Here is a 16,387-nt window from a genome sequence, read left to right on the forward strand (position 1 = left end):
GATTAGATGTAATATTTTATCTTATTAGACTAAAAAACCTATTTTATTTTTTGTGGCTATTTTAGCCAAAAAAGCCACAAAACCTTCTTTCCAAACATAGGTTTAGACAATTCCAAACAACCCCTAAATTAAGACGCGTTATAAATTTGTTCCCAGATCACCAGATAATTTTTCTCTATATATTGGACCCATCCCTTGATTGTGTTCTAAATACAAAGTTTTCACAGCTCAAGTTCTCTCATCCACAGTGGAAACATCATGTCAGATCTATTGAAAGCCTCTTCCTTGCTATCTCCCATTGCCAAGAGGCAACCAACCCATCAATTCCTCTCCACAACCAAAAGAAAATTTCTCTCTAGCTATTTGATCTCACAACAAGCTTAAAATATATATATATTTTTTAATTTCATCATATTTTTAATGGTTAGTGTTCTTTCAAATTAAAAATTAATTAACATATCTAAAATAACGCCTCCAATTAATAATTAATAATTTTTTTAACATATCAATGAGCCATAAGAATAAATTTAAAAAATAGACTTCTGTATCATTTTTCATCCCGATAATTTTGTAGGCTAGAAGGTAAAGTGGCAGTGATAACTGGTGGCGCCAGCGGCATTGGCGAGGCGACCGCTAGGCATTTCGTACGGCACGACGCCAAGGTCATAATCACGGATATCCAAAACACCGTCATCTCCTCCACCTCCACCGAATCCGTTTCTTTCGTACACTGCAACGTGAGCAACGAGTGCGACGTGGAACACGCAGTAGACACCGCCATCGCCAAACACGGCAAACTCGACATCATGTTCAGCAATGCCGGGATCGGCGGCAAGTTCGATTGCACAATCAAATCCCTCGATTCCCAAGATCTCAAGCGAGTCTTCGACGTCAACGTCTTCGGTGCTTTCTACTGTGCAAAACATGCCGCCAGAGCAATGATTCCAAACAAAAAAGGCAGCATTGTGTTCACAGCGAGCGCGGTTTCTGCGATTTATGGATCGATTCCTCACCCTTACACGGCGTCGAAGAACGTCGTGGTGGGGCTGGCGAAGAACTTGTGTGTGGAGCTCGGGAAGGATGGGATAAGAGTGAATTGTATTTCTCCGCACGCTATGAACACGCCGATTCTGAGAAATGGGCTGGGGATAAATGAGGAGGAGGTGGAAGAGCTGGTTTGCGAGTCGGCCAACTTGGAAGGAGTGAGGTTGGAAATAGAAGATATGGCCGAGGCTGTGGTGTATTTGGGGAGCGACGAGTCTAAGCGTCTGTTTGGGAAAGGCTCAATAGCTATATGAGCCACATGCGACAAAACAATCTCATGTAGCCACATGCAACAAAACACGCTTGCTAGGGTTGGAGAGGAACCCTTCTACAGGTAAATTGACCAAAATACCCTCACATCTCTTTCCTTCCTTCATGTCGTCCAACGCCCCACCACACACACACACAACACAACCCAACGGTCCTAGGGCACGGAAGAAACGAGCGAGGCGATCTCTCCCAACCACCGGCGACGCCATCAAAATACGGCTTCGCAGAGGCGATCGGCACTGGAGTAGGCTTCTGGCGGCAGAGAACAAGACCGAACCCTATTCGATACACCACCAATTAACTGGTAACTCTTCCAAATCCATTCTGATTTCGTAGATCTTAATGCCCAATGCTTCATGAATGGAATAATTTTATTTTTTTCTACTTTTTTCCTTTCCCCACTTCAGATCGCACTGTATTTTGGCCTGTATTGATGGTATGTCGTTGTAGATTTGCCGATCTGGGGATATTGACATTTTTTCCTTGTTAATTTTTAAGCTACAATTCGAAATTTGTTGTTTCAGTTGTTATGAGACTCCAACTTTGGGCAAAACAAACCCATATATCCCTCAAACATGGTTGATTCTTCCATATTTTTCCTTCCCAAAATCTGTTCTTCATTTATACATATTATAAAATTATGTTTACATTTTCACCAAGTAAATAAATACTTATAATTTAATATTTTTCTGATAAGTACAAAAATTAATTAACGAACAAAAAAAAATTAAAATTAATATACATTTTTCTGTAAATTAACAAAAAATTTTAATGAATAAATGGTAACAAAAAAATTTCGTATAAATAAATATTTGTTCTTTATTAATTAACATTTTTCTGTAAGTAAATTATTTTTTTTTTCAGATTCTGTTCTTAATGAATAAATTATTTTAGATTCTGTTCTTAATGAATAAAAAATTTCGTATTCTGTTCTTAATGAATAAAAAATTTCGTATAAATAATTTTTTTTTTTTTCAAATTCTGTTCTTAAGTAAATTGTCACATTGTAATTTACATTTTTCTAGTTATATTCAGATACACTAATAAATTTGTTAATATTTAAAAAATATATATATACTCATTCATAAATTGTAATTTACGAAGATAATGTTTACGAACAATGTTAAGACAAAATTACACAATAAAATTAGTACTTTAGTTATATATATTACACAATAAAATTACAATATTACACAAGTTTACTCCCCAAGTGAATATGTTTCTCATTTTATTATTAATTCTAAATGAGCACTGTGAATGCACTTACGGTTTTGTCAATGCATTTCTGATTATGGTAAAACACTCTGACGAAACACTCTGATTGTTGTCAATGCATTTCTGATTATGGTAAAACATTGTGATGAAACACTCTGATTCTTGTGAATGCATGTCGAATGTTACGAATTCAGTACATGAATGAATTCTGAGTTATCAAATTAATGTATACATAAATTCAGCAGCTTGTCTCTACCCAGTTGCTATTGGTATTGTCAATGACCACTGCGAATGCATGTCTGATTCTGTGAAATACCTATTGAGGAAAAACGAAATCACTTTTTCTAGTTACGAAATATTTTTACCAAACAAGTATGTCCATTTTTCATGTGCATGTCAGTTGTGTTATACTTTCATCTGCAATGTTAAAAATAAGTACAATCTTGCATGTTATATATATTTTTTTAGTATTGTCAAACACTTGAGTCAACCAACTGAAAATAATTTGACATATTTTACTAGTCTAGTAATAATAAGTGTCCATGATCGGAATCAAAAACTTTTTTTTTGTTAAGATTTATACGTTTCGTTGTTCATTCATGTACATTTAAAAAAAATTACGCTATTGTTTGTAAATCGTAGCATGGCTTCGTTTACCTCTACTGCAACTTCCAGTACATGGCCACGAATGTGTGCCTGTGGACATGGACCCTGTGTTGTTAAGATTTCTAGGTCCACCAAAAATCCAGGGCGTCCCTACTTTGCATGCCCCCGCCCTTTGGTGAGTGACCCATTCTTTTAGGTCATAACTGTCCTTCGTTAACAACCCATGAAACTAATAGTTCCATAATTTGCACTCATCAGCCCTGTGTCAGTTGGATTGGTTGGTGCGATGAACCCAGGCGAGAAAACCAAGACTATACGTCACCCAGGGATGAATTTGTCATGCAATTGCGGGCTGATGTCATAGACATTCAACAATCCTTCCGTGTCCTTAAGACCATCGTGTATGTGCTATGCATTGTCGTTGTCGTTTTGTTGTTCCGTATGTAAGCAACGTTAAAAAATGTTTTAGTATGTACAAACACGTTACTATGTTGGTTGTTTATTGGTAGTATGTACAATAGTATGTACGAACACGTTACTATGTTGGTAGTTTCGAAACGGTAGACGTATTAATGACTATCATAACTATGTGCAATACTAACTTCCATGGAACCTGTGGTAGTATAAAATTAATGTGCAATGGTTAACTGCTGCGTTATTTGGCATCCTATCTCTCTGTTTCTGTGTTATTAATGTGTAATGGCTTATGAGTTTGTATATAACAACCGTATGTGTGATGGTAATCTTTTGTAACCGAACATTAGTAATGGCTTCCATACGTACTTCTCCGCATACCCAATCCAAAAGCAAAGGCGTTGTCACTGACAAGTCAAGCAATCTTGAAGATACACACAATCATTTAAGCCACAAGGCCACATGGGACAGTGCCTCAACCTGAGTTTTCCTGCAATTGATTGCGAATGAGATAACTAAAGGCAATCGCCCATTCCTAGTCCTCAGCCAAGCAGGGTACAAGTCCTTGACAAGAAAATTTGAGAGAAAAACAGGAAGAAAACATGCACTCAAACAGTTGAAGAATAAGTACATGCGTTTGAAAAAAGAGTGGCAAGCGTGGACAGAGTTGATGGATTCAAGCAAATGAGTGTCAGGGATAGGGTTTGACTGTGACACCGGCATGTTTCAGGCACCTGAGGAGTGGTGGGACAAAATGGAATCGGTAAGTACATGTACTCTTATATTTCATATGTGTCATTTACTAGTACATTTTTAACTTTTGTAGTTAAATTTTTATTAATTATATGAAACGTAACATCATTCTCTTTCATATATCTCTATTTGAACAGATAAACAAGGTGTGTGCCAAGTTTAGGAAAAAAACCTTGGAACATCGTGACTTGATGGGGATCGTCTTCATGGGGGCATCAGCTACGGGGAAGCACCATTGGACCCCGGGCGAGGAACTTCCTGAAGTTGCTGAGGACTCATCTGATTCAGTGCACAGTTTGGGGGCCCAGCCATTTGCTGATCCGATACCCACAGGAGTACAGGACGTGGATTCAGATTCTTCACTGGAGCATGTTCCGATCGAAAAGGGAAAAAAGAGAAAGACGCCATCAAGCAGTGTTTCAAAGTCCAAGAAGGCAACAAGTGGAGCATGAACACTCTGACAGATGTGGTGCGTACAAAGAATCAGCAGGTTACAGTGAGGCACGTCACAGGCAATGAATCGCTTTTTATTATTTCAGAGTGCATGCATCGCCTGATAGGTATTACATCGCTGGTTGGTACGCCCTTATTCCACTTCGCCACATCAGTTATGGATAACGCCGATTTACGGGAGGTGATGATGTGCCAGCCTGATGACGACTCTATCATAGGATGGCTTACCCAGAAGCAGCTCCAGTGCACTACGTCGGCGCCTTTTGCAAATCTGTTCGGGGCTCGCCGGATGTGATGTAGCACTGTTATGAGTGTTGAATATGCCTTTCCTTCTCTTGCATTCTATAAACTTTTACTTATGTTTTTTGTTGGCACTGTATTAAAATAGGATGGTTGTGTGTGCATTTTTTTTTTATCTTTCCTTTGTTTATGTTTTTTCTTGCAACATATGGTTTCCAAAACTTTTAGGTATGGATATGAATGGGACATGAATGGGATGCTGTTATGAAATAGGATGGTTGTGTGTGCACGCTTTGTGAGACATGAATGGGATGCTTCTATTCAAATTAAATGTATGGATATTTTGTAGAATTGGGTACAATGGATTTCCTTGCTAGCTTTGTGTATGTTTATATTTTCCAAAGTACGATGTTAGTTTCATATCTTCTGTTCAACTTTTGTGGTTGTCACCACCATGGTCGCCCTGTATCACAAAAGTTTAGCAGGTTCACAATTTTTCCATTTTTCATATCATTATGCGTAAAAAAATACATTTGTGATGGCAGTCCATAAATTGGGTTGTGAACATATTGAATTTTTAGTATTGCAAATTTTGAAATTAATTGACTCGATGAAGGGGAAGCAAACTGATTGAAACAGTGCCACTCTTGTAGGTTTCGCGTCAACGAAGACGTAATGAATCCCTGGGATGGAAGCTACAACGACGGAATAATGGAATTGCTTAATCAAATGGCAGTCCAGGTGCAACAAGAACACAACTGCACATTTCTACAAGCATGCCAATATGCGACAGAGTGGTACCAAAAACACATGGCTAAAACACCATGTCACACTTCTATACTGACCGGGAATGCATGGATATCCGAACTATATGCTGGCCATATGGGCCGATTTGAGGAAAACGTGTCCATGCCGAAGGAAGTTTTTCTCACCCTGTGTGAAACATTAGTAAATGATTTTGGGTTACAAGTCCCGCAACGTCCACATGGTTTAGCTGTTGAAGAAAGCGTTGCAATGTTTATCCATGTGTTGAAAGGGAAGCAAAATCGGGAAATCCAATAACGGTTCCAACATTCGGGGGAGACTGTGTCTCGGCATGTGCATAACGTATTAACTTCCATGAAGCAGTTCACTGTTGTTCATTGCCGGCCCACATACAATCAGCATCGTATACATCCATACGTGCGGTCTAGACGGAAATACCTACCGTTCAAGGTACTACCGAAATACATTCTTCATATATACATAAAGAGTGTCTGTTATTTTGTTTTTATTACTAACTGGACGTGGCGTATGGAAAAAACAAAACATCGTATATTTTTTTAAGCAACAAAAGAATTGGGTTGTTTGCAGGACTGCATTGGCGCAATAGACGGAACACATGTAAGTGCATGGGTTACGGGGCCAGATACAGCAACATATTTCGATAGGAAATACTGTCACACGCAAAATATCATGGCCGCAGTCGATTTTGACATGTGTTTCATATTCATTTCGTGCGGATGAGAAGGAAGTACGCATGATAGTCACATATTCAACGAGATACTGACTAATGACAATGTCCCATTCCCACATCCTGACGAATGTAACACATGCCGATGTTTGTGGATTTAGGGGGTTCTCTGTACAAATTTTAGGTATCATACATTGTTGTCATGTCTGCAGGCAAATATTATCTTGTCAATTCTGGTTATCCAAACCGGACAGGGTACTTAGCACCATTCAAAGGCCACCGTTACCACCAACAAGAATTTCGACGTATTGCACGGAACAGGACGGCAAACACGCCAAGGGAGTTATTTAACAAAGTGCACTCGTTCTTACGCAGTGTGGTGGAACGCACCTTCGGTGCCTGGAAAAATCGATGGGGGTTTATTCGAGACATGCCTCGGTATGACTTTGCAAATGTGCAAGTTCAGTTAGTAGGTGCGTCAATGGCATTACATAATTATATACGGCGCAACACAGGTAACCCAACAACTGTTCACCCAATCTGTGACGAGGAAGAGGCTATGACAATAGTAAATGCCATACCAGAAGTTGAACATGACGAGGATGGTTTAATGGTTGGGGATGAGGACCCACATATGGCATTGGTGCGCCTTCACATACGCGACAAATTATGTTACATGCGTAATAACGGGATGTTAGGAAATATATAAAAGTCGACCTAATTTCCGTAGGGTTGTAACATTACTAATGACACACGTGGAACAGACTGTATTGAAATATATTATCATGTACAATATGTATGTGTGTACACGGGGATAGACCCCCTTCCAATTGGTGACGTGCCGCACTCTGAAAAACCAAAATTCACAAGATCGGAAATGCTTAATCCATTTTTTTAAAATGTAAAATAAAAAATGTGAGTGAATAAGAAAATGACAAAATCGTAAATTTTAAAAAAAAAATGAAAAAAATACGCCTCATTCAAAAACATTTAAAAAAAATAACATGAAAACATAAATCATCATTCGCCATGTAATTTACAAATAAATGAAACACATAAATAACAAAAACAAGTGCTTCTATACCAATAAAAATAAAGAAAAAGAACTAATTCATGTAAAAAGAAAAAAACAAAGACAAAAACATAAATTTAAAAAAATAAAAAAATTTTAGCAAAATACGCCAAATCCAAACCCAAAATAAAAAAATTAAAACAAAAAAAAAAAACAATGAAAGCAAAAAATGCCAAATCCACTTCCAAAATTAAAAAAAAAATGGTTCGAAAAATACACCAAATCCAAACCCAAAAAAAAATAATTAAAAAAAGCAAAATATGGCAAATCAAAACCCAAAATAAAAAAAATTAAAAAAAACAATTAAGCAAAAAATGCCACATCCAAACCCAAAATTAAAATAAAGAAATAAATAAATAAATAAAGCAAAATATGGGAAATCCAAACCCAAAATAAAAAATAAAAAAAAAAAGCCAAAAAGGGCAGTTTGGTAATTTAACAGGATGACACCTTACCAAAAAGTCAAAAAAGTCAAAAAGTCCTTCCCAAACCAGGCTTTTGAGCCCTAGGCTCATATAGCCAAAAAATCCAAAAAAGCCAACTCACTTTCCAAACAGAGGCCAAGTATATGAGCGGGGTCAACCTGTTGATCGACGGTGGTTACAGCACCACTAATCCGGTTTTCATAGAGCTCTTCAACAAGATGTCATCCTAAAATATCAATACCACTTCTTGTACGTGTGGTGTATTATCATCAGTTTAGTTTAATAATTTGAATCATTTATTTTATGGAATATTATGATTATATTATTGTTAAAAAAATTTAAATTAATTTGATAATTGCATCTTTTTTTTATTTTTTTATTTTACTGCTTTTATTTATAAGTAAAAAAAAAGGTGATAAATGTATTTTTAAAAATAGATAATTTATTTTTTTAGATAAACGCGAAGATGTTAAAATTATCAGATTGGTCTAATTTTTTTAGGAATAATATTCACGAAGTATTCTACAAAATAAACGATCGAATCAACACGTGGTGGGCTCCATGGGTTTATATCTAGAGAGAAGCTCAACCCATATTAATAATATATATGTTGAGATCTTGTATTGATATATATTTGAAGTGGGTAAAAATTAATCAAGTCTTGGTGCTAGGCCCAATGCAATGCTCACCTCGAGGTTGAGCTAGGTTGGACCTCGGCCCTATGGCCAACACTTGCTTCGAAGCAAGACAATCATAGGAGCTCGGCCCAATGTACGAATGTCACTCCAAAGTGGGCCGAGCAACATGGTGGACCTCCTGGACGGGCAACCAACCACTCCGAAATAGGTTGAGTAACATGTTGAACCTCCTGGATGGACAGACAACCACTCCGAAGTGGGCTGAGCAACATATTGAACCTCCTGGTTGGACAACCATTCTAGAGTAGGCCAACTCAAAGAAGGCCAATTCATTGAAGATTTTTCTTGGGCCCACAAGAGACAAACAACTCTACTCCTCTCCCTCTGTATGAACAGAACGTGGAGACATGGAGGTGCAGAGGGACAAGGTGCATATATGATAGACCTGCATCTGAATGACAAGCGGAGTGGTCGTCCTCCTCCAATGAGAGATGTCTGCTAATGAGACAAATAAAACAGACCTACACCTGAGTGTCAGGCAGAGTGGTCGTCCTCCTCCAATGGGAGACGACCACAAATAAGACACATTGGACAGATGGCGAAGAGAGAATGACTTGAACGACAAACAACCTTCTCCTATAAAAGGTGAACACTATTCACTCTCAAGGGATCTGAAAATCCACACACTTAACACATACACACTCTTTGTATTCTCTCTTCTTCCTCTCCCTGAGTCCCTAACTTTACCATTGGAGGGGTTTCCGACCAAACCCCGGTCGAGCAGCCTCACATTTTGTTATTTTGTGCAGATCTTAAATTTCCAAAACACGCTGTTCATCCACGAAGTTTAACCCTTCTTCATAGTGCGGAAATCACCCCCGCACAATATTTTTTTTAATGATCAGATATCCGGTTATATATAGTTGATATAATTTTAAGATTTAAAACTAAACTAGCGTAATTGTTGGTGCATTTGACTCTATAATTATTTATTATTTTAATAAATATACCAACAATATTAAAAAAATCAAACCAACTGGTTCACGTTTGGCAATTCAATATTTTAGTCTAAAAGTTTAAAAATTATTAAAAAAATTAAAAAGTAATAATTTGAACAAAAAAATTAAAGATTTATTTTATCTATATTTTTTACATATCTTTTTGTAAAAATTAAAAAGTAATTTCAAATATAATTTTTTTTTTAATCTCATATTTTAATTAAAAAATTAAAAAATTAATATATTTCCAGACAAGACCAAGCGTGATTGATCCAAACACTCCCATTGGCACAAAAGGGTTACTCCCAAAAGCTAGATGGTAATAAACTTCATCTCCAATCACTAATATCCCAAGCTTTTTTTTGCACTCTCTGCTATCTGAGAAAAATAAAAAAAATAAAAAATCAATCAATGAAAGAATAGTCACCAACTATGGAATTTGAAACCATGATCACATATACACGTGTCTCCAAAGTATATAGCCTATTACAATTTAGTCTTTAATTTTTTTCACTTTTCATTTTGATCCTCAAAATAGGTAGACTGTTACACTTTACTTCTTGTCATTATGGTCATTCAAAATTAATAAAGGAATGAAGGGTATTTTCATAACTTTATTTAAAAAAAATTAAATTGAAAAATTACGGATAAAAATGTTACAGATTGTATATTTTGTGGATAATAATGCAACATAATCCATACTTCGAGAACCAGAATGCAACAAAATGCCTACTGATGATACTGTAAACTTGGAGGCTGGATGGGCCAGATTGATCCACACTTCAAATAGGTCTGTTGGGCTTATAGTTCATAGAACACACCTGCAAAAACGGTCCAATGAAGAGAGGTCCCCCCAGCGGACACTCCAACGATCAAGTTAGTTCAAGGTAAGGAGGTTTTTCTAGAGAGATAATGTACGAGCGGCGTGAAAGAAAACTTTATCTATATTGTTCTTTTGAAGCCTTTTATCTTCTTCATTCATCATTTCCTTGTCCTTTCCCAGCTGTCTTGTCGACCTTAAGTCTAAGGTTTAGCTGACCTCATTCACGATGAGCCTGTTTTCTCCGACGTGAAAAAGCTGCCGCATTTAATGCTACTAGGGTCCCATTAAGTGCTGATGTATGGGTGCAATAACTTTGCTACGTGGCTGGTTCCCCGCTTGACAAGTGTTTAGATGCCATTGGTCCCTGGTTCAACATTGGGTTCTCAAGGGTGCTGCGCTTTAGTACTTGAACCGTGAATTGGGTTCTAAGTCGTGAGCCAAAACCTTTTGTGGGCCCATCGATATTAGTAGTCCCCATTATCAAGTGCAGCTTTATTCCTATGAAGGGAGTAAGAAGGAAAATGGGAAGAGTCCTCTCAAGCCAAGGGGGATGATCGATCGAGAGGTAGGCCGACCACGGGGGGAGGCCGAGCAAGAGGACCGAGACCGCGAAGGGGGCCGAGTGAGAGGACCGACTGAGAGGAGGGTCGACCGTAAAGAGGGCCGACTGAGAGGATTGACCGTGAGGAGGACCGACCGTGAAGGGGGCAGAGCGAAAAGATCGACTGAGAGGAGGGCTAACCACGAGGGGGGGCTGAGCGAGAGGGCCGATCGTGAGGAGGATCGACCGCAAAGGGAGCTGAGCGAGAAGATCGACCAAGAGGAATGTTGACTGTGAGGGGGGCTAAACAAGAGAACCGACTGAGAGAATGGCTGACCATGAAGGGGAGCCGAGCGAAAGGGTCGACCGTGAGGAGGACTGAATGCGGAGGGGGCCGAGCAAGAAGATCGACCGAGAGGAGGGCCGACCGCGAGGACCAACCGTGAAGAGGGTCAAGCGAGAAGACCGACTGAGGGGAGGGCCGACCGTAAAGAGGGCCGAGCAAAAGGATCGACTGTGAGAAGGATTGACCACGATGGGGGCCGAGCGTGAGGAGGGCCGAAGAGGTAGTGACGGTGCGCGGGGCTCGAAGAGTGATGAGGCACATAATGATGTGAAGTGGAATAGACGGGGGAGGGGAAGAGTGTGATGAATCGTGGCTGTACATGTAGGATGATCTAAACCAGTGGTGATGGAAGGTTATGGTTAGGATAAGATGTGGAAAAGACGGGGGTTGTAACTTTTGAAATTTTCAAACTAGCGAGTTTTAACCTCGATCCTTGGAAAATAGGCAAACCGTGGGCATTTGGAGTTATCTGTTTTACATATCTCATTGCAAGAAACCAACACATCCCAGACCTGACCTCGTTTGTTTCATGTGACGCTTCCCTCCAACAGTTTGTGAACTTTCTCGCGCCTGCGCCTGAAGCAATACACAGAAACATAAAAGAGATAGCTCGAGACGAAACACAAGCCATGAGGTTAGAGGCACTAGGTGAGGATGATGCGGTGGAGTTGGCGGAGCAATATAGGACAGAGAGGTGGGAGGAAAAAGGGGCGGAGCAAGTGGCGCGACCTCGTCTGTCCACAATGATTGTGGCAGCGAGGCCAATTAGCCAAGTGGGGCCTGACCACTGGAACACCAAGGCAGACAAATTGACGTTTACGGTGGAGGAGTTGGAGGATGTGTGTAAGAAATACCAAATTCCAGCGGAGATAGAGTTGAAGTTGCTGACGTCGAATGAGAGGGCGGCGGATGCATGTTCGATGGAGTTTACACTATATGAGGAGGCATTGCCCAGGCAGGGGGGGTCTGAGGTTGCCACTCCCACAAATAGTGGCATAGGTCAACTTATGCCCAATGCATGGACAATATTATAGGCGTACGCGATCGCATGGCCACGGGCGACCGGGGGAGTAGCGATGACAGTGGATGAGTTCTTTTCTTGTTATAAGGCCTCTGGTCAACAAGAAACATGGGTGACCTTGCAGGCGGTGGCGGGTAGAGGATTAGTGACGGGTTTGCTGTCGTCGGTGAAGGGGTAAAGACCAAGGTGGTTTTATGTATCGGTGAATGGCGGTAGGGGGGGTGCGTACAATGTGGAAAATTCTAATTAAGTCGGTGGAGCCAAGGCTGGAGGCAGAGGCGGAGAATAGGGTTAAATGAGTAAAGGAGTGGAGGGAGAAGGAGGGCCTAAAGTGGGATGACCTTATCCAGCCTTCAACCTTGTTTGCCTTGAATCTGGGGCCATAGCCGACCAAGGAGGACCCTGCACTGAAAGAGTTGGAGGCGAGGAGGAAGATGCAGGAGGTAGAGAAGAAAAGAACGTTCGCCAAGGCAGATAAATATAAAGAATCAAAGTTAGGTCGTGTGCCCAAGCTGGCCATGAAAGAGCGAATCCGACCACGCCCCAAGCCGCTAGGAGAGAAGGACTTGATCGATTTTGCGTCGCTGCCACTGCCAGTGAATCCGCTAAGGAAGAGGAGCAAAAAGGAGGTGGAGGCGGTGTTGAAGAAAAAGAAGAAAATGGGGGTGGCTGTGGAGGAGAGTGAGGGAGGGCTAGTACTGAAGAAGGCGAAGGAGGGGATGGCAGAGGTATCCCCAGAAGTAGAGCTGGGAGAGACTAGGATTGGGGTGGGAGAGGCCAAGTGGCCAAGTGGCGAGTGGAACAACTAAGCAAGAACAGTTTGCAGGAGGCGAACAGTTAGAAGACCAATCGTCCAAGAATGTGCCTGTACAAGAAGTGTCCCCAAGTCCAGGGGTGGGAAGGGGGCAAGTGAGCAGAGCGGAGACGAGCGCCACGTTGAAGACGACCACGTATCTTGTTCGTGCGGTGGCCAATCATTCGGCAGAAGAAGGGAACGAAGCCAGGATCGCTGCAGATCGTCTCTTGGGGGTTGTGGAGGATGCGGCGGTGTGGAGGATGGCATAATTTATAGAGGCTGACCTCTTGAAAGGGTTCTGTTCGGCGCAGATGGAAGCAACGACCTTGGCGGCGGCCCTACTGAATAAGGCAGTGTAGGAAAATGTGGATGTAGAGCCACTAAAGGCCTAGCTGGAAGGGGTGAAGGCATAATTGCAAAACTTAAAGGTGGAGATGGCGGGCTGGAGAAAAGCAGCGCGAAGTGCTTGTGCAAAGGGCCTGGACTATGCGCAAAGGGCGAAAAAGATAGAAGTATTGGCGGTGGTGCAGAGTTACTTAGCAGAACCTGCCAGAATAAGTCAAGCCGAGGTTGCCTCCAAGCTCGCCGTTGCCAGATCGGCACTGGAAATGGTGCGCTACAAGGTGGTATCGCTAGAGTTTGAGCTGGCGGGCGAGCGGAGGAAGGTAGGTGAAGTCCAAGAAGCCTGCAACACTACCAAGGAAAGGTTGGAAGAGGCCCTCACCAACAATGAAGAGCTGCGTGACCAGGTCCTAAAAGACAAAGAAGAAGCAGATGGGTGCATCGCGGAGTTGAAGAAAACCCTGGAGGAAGAGATGACCAAAATGGCCTCTGAGAGGGCTGCGTATCTGGACCTTTGCATGGCAGCGGTGGAACAGTTTAAAGGGTCTGCTGAATTCCAAATGGCCATCGACGCAGCGGTCGCGAGGAGTTTGGCCAAGGAGGGTGAAGAGGGTGCTGGGCCATCAGGAATGGCTGCCGCTGGTAGGTCCGAAGAACAAGTAATCCAGGGTTTTCGGCAGTCAGACTTCTATAAGCACGAAATGAGCCAGTACTGGGACAACGGCTGGATGAGCTTCAAATATAAGATGCAGGAGCTGTTCCCAGATGTGGACTTCAGTCTGGTGAAAGTAGGAAATGATGATATCGCCCAGACTCCCCTGGATGAGCGGATGGAAGAGGAAGATCTGGCGTCCAGTGAAGAGGAGTGAGGGCTGGGTGTTTTTCCTTTGTTTTTGTTGTTGTTGTTGTTGTTGTTTTTGTTTTTGTTTTTGTTTTGTAATGAAGTGAATGTAATGAAGTGAATGTGATTTCTGTAATAAAGTGTATAGTGGTGCAAGTTATTAATAAATAAAGGTGCCAGTTCTGTAACGGTTTGTTCTTGTTTTTTTTGTTTTGTTTTTGTGAATGGTAAAGTTGTTGATAAAGTGTATGAATGGTAAAATTGGATAAGTAATCTAACTTTGGTAAAAATGACCTGGGATAAGAATGAACTTAGATTTAACTAAGTAGTGGCACTATGTACAACTCAGTCTGGCTGAGACTTGAGGGGCTCAGTTTGGCTAAGACTAGGCCTAACTCAGTTTGGCTGAGCTCTTCACGCTTAGTCTGGCTGAGGCTTGGAGGGCTCAGTTTGGCTAAGGCATGGCTTAACTTAGTCTGTTTAAGGCTTAGAGGGCTCAGTCTAGCTGAGTCTTGGCTTAACTTAGTTTGGCTGAGCTCTTCATGCTCAGTCTATCTGAGGCTTGGAGGGCTCAATCTGGCTAAGACTAGGTTTAACTCAGTCTGGTTGAGCTCTTCATGCTTAGTCTGGCCGAGGCTTGAAGGGCTCAATTTGGCTGAGGCTTGGCTTGGCTTAACTCAGTCTAGTTGAGCTCTTCATGCTCAGTCTGGCTGAGGCTTGGCTTAACTCAGTCTGGCTGAGTTCTTCATACTCAGTCTAGCTGAGGCTTGGAGGGCTCATTCTAGCTGAGTCTTGGCTTAACTCAGTTTGGCTGAGCTATTCATGCTCAGTCTGGCCGAGGCTTGGAGGGCTCAATCTGGCCGAGAGTCGCCCAAAACTTGACATTGAAGCACAACACAGATAATGAGGATGCTAAATTGCTATCATTAAGGCACAGCTTGTCGATCACAAATTTACACCATGTATGGAAAGGGCAAAAATGAACAAGTGTTCAGATCGACAAAATAAAACATACAACAATTGAATGATACAAAAGCAGGACACGCCATTTTATTGGAAATAGCATTTTAAGTGCTTGGCATTCCATGGATGGGGGAGGTCTCGGTCTTCCATATCTTGGAGACGGTAAGTACGTGGGCAGGGTCTTGCCTTGACAACATAAGGTCCTTCCCATTTGGCTACTAGCTTGCCCTCGGTCGGATTTTTAGTGGCAAGGGTTTTGAGAGTCTTGCTTTGGTGGATTTGTTGATTTACACATTCTGAATGTGAAACTCCAGTATTTTGCTTGTGGCATATTCATGTGGTGCTCCAATTAAATTTGGTTGGTTATAATTAAGGGTGCTAATGAATTTGATTGATCCGTCAAATTGATCGATCAGATTCAACTAATTTGCTTTTAAGTTGTTTCAATAATATAGACGGATAGATGGAAATAAAGATTTGTCAAATCCGTTTATATTCAGATGGATGGCGGATAAGAGATCACTTAACATAACCTGATCAGCCAATCCACTTAGGAAAATGATATTATATTTTTATGTTAAAAAAAGTACATTTTATTTACACTTATGAAGTATGAAGTTTAGGCATTCATTTTAATTATAAAACATGAAGAATAAAAAAATTCGGATTCAAATAAGGCCCAAAATAATATAAAAAAAACTCTAAAATAGTTCAAAAAAAGTATAAAATAGTAAAGTCCAAACCGTCAAATTAATTCGCATCCGCCCGTCAATTCACACAACCCGCTCAATTCGCATCCGTTAACCAAGCGGATTAATTTTTTCCAATCTACCTAAATTTGAATGGATGACGGATATGATGCCACCTAACCTAACCCGATCACAAGCACTCCTAGTTAAAATAATAGATCTCATTAGTTTTGTATTTCTTTTGAAAAGTTATTTGGTGGTATTTGGACAAATATTATGTTGTTTCCACAAATGAGACTAAAAGATAGTAGGACCTACTATTTTAACAACAATATTGACTACAATAAATTAAGATTTTAGAGGTAAAAATATAGAAATAAAATATTTTTAAGTTAAAAGTATCATTAACATTTTTAGCAACAAAATTAAATATTTAATGATAAA

The 16,387-nt window shown here is 40.6% G+C and overlaps 1 pseudogene across 1 annotated transcript; it reads left to right on the plus strand.

Annotated features, from left to right (window-relative positions):
- Positions 1–258: 258 nt before the first annotated feature.
- Positions 259–8,175, plus strand: LOC114269985 (secoisolariciresinol dehydrogenase pseudogene; annotated as a pseudogene). Its single transcript, XR_014363346.1, has 3 exons — positions 259–308; positions 539–1,266; positions 8,078–8,175. The product of XR_014363346.1 is annotated as a secoisolariciresinol dehydrogenase pseudogene (transcript).
- The last annotated feature ends 8,212 nt before the right edge of the window (positions 8,176–16,387 follow it).

Source organism: Camellia sinensis, chromosome 3, assembly GCF_055761805.1.
Source record: "Camellia sinensis isolate YWXY chromosome 3, ASM5576180v1, whole genome shotgun sequence".
NCBI classification, from domain to species: domain Eukaryota; kingdom Viridiplantae; phylum Streptophyta; class Magnoliopsida; order Ericales; family Theaceae; genus Camellia; species Camellia sinensis.